Consider the following 4,473-nt stretch of genomic DNA (forward strand, 5'->3'; position numbering starts at 1 on the left):
AAGCCAATTTATGTTCTGTCCCTTTAATAGTAATTCCCCTGATATCTTCATTTTGTCTGATGTATTGAGCTAATGGTTCCAGATATAGCGCGAAGAGTAGCGGTGACCATGCACAACCCTGTCTCGTGCCCCTTTCTAGGGTAAGACTATTTGATAAATATCCATTGATTTTAATCCTAGCAATAGGATTGTTATATAGTGTCTGTATAGTTTTAAAAATTGTGTCTTGGAAACCAAATCTATGTAAAACTCTGTAAAGAAAATTCCAATTAACCGAATCAAATGTTTTTTTTTTTAGCATCCACGCTTATCACTGTTGCTTCGATTTTATTTTTTTGTATATGATCCATAATGTGGATATTGTCACGTGTCTGGCGTTGTCATATAAAACCTGTCTGATCATTACGTATCAGTATGGGTAGAAACTCCTCTAATCGTTTGGCCATGATTGAGGTAAATAACCTATAATCTACATTAAGAATGGATATTGGTCTAAATGACCTGCATTCTGTTTTATCCTTGCCTTCTTTCGGTAAAGCTGAGATTATCGCTTCCTTCCAACTGGGTGGCATTTGTGCCTTTTTTAGAGCCCAGTTCAGTGTGGGGAGTAAAACAGGAATTAACTCATTGTTAAAGTCTTTGTACCACTCTGTCATATACCCATCTGATCCTGGTGACTTGCTTAATTTAAACCTACTAATTGCAGCTTTTAATTCAACTTCAGTTATGTCAGCAGTCATTGTTCTATTTTGTTCTTCGCTTAAAGTGGGTAACTCTAGAGAATTCAAGAAGGTATCAATTTGGGTTATGCTTTCCCCGGAACTTTGGAATTTAGATTTTGTAAAACACTTCAAAAGCTTCTTGAATTTCACTTAGCTTATTTTTTTTTAATCATTTTCATTCTTGGGTCCCTAATTCTATGAATTGCATTTTCTGCTATCATTTTTATTCAGTGAGACACCAGTATTTTCATAGATTTCAATCCACTTTCATAATGTCTCTGTTTCAGAAACATTAAGTTTTTCCTGATTTCATGTGTATCCAAATATTTATTTCATTCCTAATTCTTTTAATTTCCCCTAATGTATCCTGTGCCAAATTCAATTTGTGCTTTGTCTCTAGTTCCTTCAGCCTATTTTGTAATTCCTCTAATGTTTTATTCCATACTTTTTCTTATATGAAGATATCACTGTAAGTTTCCCTCTTAAGACTGCCTTCAGAGTATCCCATAACACGGGAGGTGAAACAACTCCATTATCATTAAGTTCTAAGTAGAGACCAATTTCTTTTTTAATTTGCTCCTTAAAGTACAGATCATTGAGGTAGACTTGAATTTAGTTTCCAAATAGTATTCTTTGGTTGTGGGTCAAAATCAACAGATAAATATATAGGTGCATGGTCACTTACATCTATTGTCCCAATTCCACAGGTGTTTATTTTGTCTTTGTCTTTTCCAAATGTTATGAAATAGTCTATTCTTGTATATACAGAATGGGGAGCAGAATAATGAGTGTAATCCCTTCTGTCAGGGAAAAGGTCCCTCCATATATCAATTAAACCAACATCCTCAAAAAGCATTATAACTTTCTTACGTAAAGATTTTGTTTCATAGGTTTTTCTATTGGAAGAGTCTAAGTTTGGTTGTAATTATAAATTTAAGTCTCCCCCACATATCAGGAGACCTTCTGTTTCTGTTACCATAATATCAGTAATTTTCTGAAAGAAAGCAATATAACTTCCCGTGGGTGTGTATATATTCAATAGAGTAACTGAATTTCCGTCAATATTCCCCGTTACCAGAATATATCTGCCCTATTTATCTCCCATTTCGAATACTTTTTCAATATTTAGCTTACTTCAGATAAGAATGGCAACTCCTCTCCTATGTCCTGATTTATATGAGGAGAAAAACAAATTAATGAAGCCCGTTCCCTTTAGTTTTTTAAATGCTCATTATCACTTAAATGAGTTTCCTGTAAATATACTACACGGGCTTGTTCTTTTTTCATTTTGGATACAATTCTGTTACTTTTGATTGGATTTAATAGCCCATTGACATTAAAAGAAATGAATTTTACCTTGTCGTTAGCCATCTGTATTTATCTGTCAATGTATCATTGAAATTAGAATAAAACTTAATCGATCTACTCCCTGAAGAAATAAGAACCAAGAAACACAAATAATAACAAAAATGGCAACGAACGTGTGATTCCAAGGCTGAGGTCTCTAGTAGATGACCCTGCATTGAGGTAGAGGAAATGTCTAGCTGTGGGGGATAACCCCCCCCCCCCCTATTTGTGAGTTGAGGGCCCCCATTGCAGTATTCATAAAAGTCAGTGAACAAATCCATTACACAGAAAAGATTTCCCGGTGTACTCCTATATATACATATATACACACATCCACACACCCATACACAAACACTTTGTATATATACACACACACACACATATTACATACATACACATATATGCACACATACAAAGAAACGTTTGTATATATTCTCATTTTGGTGGGGAAAAAGGAGTAAGTGAGCCAACAACTAAGTAATATAAAATCCACATTATCATAAGTATTTCTCAAGATAGGGAAATCACCGTGTACTTTTGCTTCCGTTTAGCTACTCAACATTTTTAAAGTCAGCCAAACCCTACGGCTCTTCTGAAGGGGGTGAGGACTGTCTTTGGGAAACTCCCGGTCTCTTCCTGATATATTTCTCTCTTCCTCCTCCCGTCTCCTGCCTTCTCGATTCTCGCACTATTTCCCAAGCTGAACGGGATAATTCCTCTGCCAGGCTTTCCCACGGTTTGGTCACGCTGACAGGCAACCCTCTGGCCTTCATGTCTGTAGTCGCCTCTTCCATTGTCTGGTACAACCGCGTCCCGTCGTCATAAAACACTCGAAGTTTAGCAGGGTACGGAGTTTGAAATCTAATGTTTTTTCGCTTTAGTACTCGCTTTACTTCAGAGTATTCTTTGCATTTCTGCAGGACCGCGGGGGGGGGGGGGGGGGTGGGATCCTTGGTCGAAATATTTCAAATTATCGTCTAAGAACATTCTTTTCTTACCCCAAGCCCGTCGTAGAATCACCGCCTTGGTGCCGTACCGAAGGAATTTAATTATTATTGAGCGTGGCTTATCTTAGGTAGATTTGGGGACTAACGCGCGGTGGGCCCTTTCGACTTCCAGCTCCATAGCCGAGGGAATATTCAACACATCCCGCAGTAACTTTCCAACAAACTTGGTCATAGACGAGCCCTCCGCTCCTTCGGGAACGTTGTAGATTCTGATATTTTTCCGCCGTGATCTTCCCTCCAGGTCAAGCAGTTTACCTTCTTGGTGATTTAATATTTTTATTGTCTTACTCAGTATCCGTTCCACGTTTTGAGTGCGATCTTCCACCTTTTCAATTCGAGTCTCTGCCACCGCTATTTTTTGATTGAGGCTGGCGAGCTCTGACTTAATATCATGGAACTGCTACTGCATTTCTTTCTCAAACTCCCTTACCTCTTTCAGAATTTCGATTATATTCGCTGCTTCGACTGAACGAGGCCCGGCGTCCGCCTTGCTAGCACGCGGTCGGGTCAGAGAGCCGCTCGCTGTACTCCTCTCAGCCGCAGGCTCCGCAGTGTCACTTTTTTTATTTCCATTCCTTTTCCCCATTCTTGTCCCTCTTTTCAGTTTAAATATTTTTCGAAAAATACTATATTTGATGGGTTAATGGGGCTTAATACGCGTTTTTCCGGAGGAGCTAGTGAGTTAAGCTGCCATTCTCGACGATGACGTCACCGGAAACCGAACATCTATTCTTTATATCGAAAGCTGTATATATTTCAACTCTGTCTTTCTACTGGCCTCTATTGCCTCTTTGACTAACTCCGTCTTTCCGTTGTTGGTAAACTAATGTCGGAATAAATTTTCCAACTAGCAGTATTTAATTCCAGAATTTGCTTTGGCATAGTTTATATCACGTCGATGCATTTAAAATCGGTTTCCAGTTACGCAAAATCAACATTTGTTTTTGCTTAATGCACTGTTGCTTGTCCACAATGGAAGTCCAGCTCTCGCGATATAAGACCATTAGACCGGAAGATAAGGGCCATTCTGCCCATTAAGTCAACTCCGCCATTCCATCGTCGCTGATTAGTCGCTGATATATTATCCCTCAGAACCCACTCTTCTACCTTCTCTAAGTAATGTCTGGCCATTATTAAGCCAGATCCTATCAATCTCTGCATTAAGTATACCGAATGATATGGCCTCCACAGCATTTTGTGGCAATGGGTTCAATAATTTCATCATCATCTGGGTATAGAAATTCTTCTTATTTCAGTTCTAAAGGGTCATCCTTCTACTCTGTATCTGTGCCTTCTGGTCCCCTGCACACCCATCTATCTGTGGCCCATCGAGTCTACTCCGCCATTCAATCATGGCTGGTAATTTTTTCCTCAATTCCTACTGACCATTTTCAATA

Source organism: Hypanus sabinus, chromosome 8, assembly GCF_030144855.1.
Source record: "Hypanus sabinus isolate sHypSab1 chromosome 8, sHypSab1.hap1, whole genome shotgun sequence".
Classification (NCBI taxonomy): Eukaryota; Metazoa; Chordata; class Chondrichthyes; order Myliobatiformes; family Dasyatidae; genus Hypanus; species Hypanus sabinus.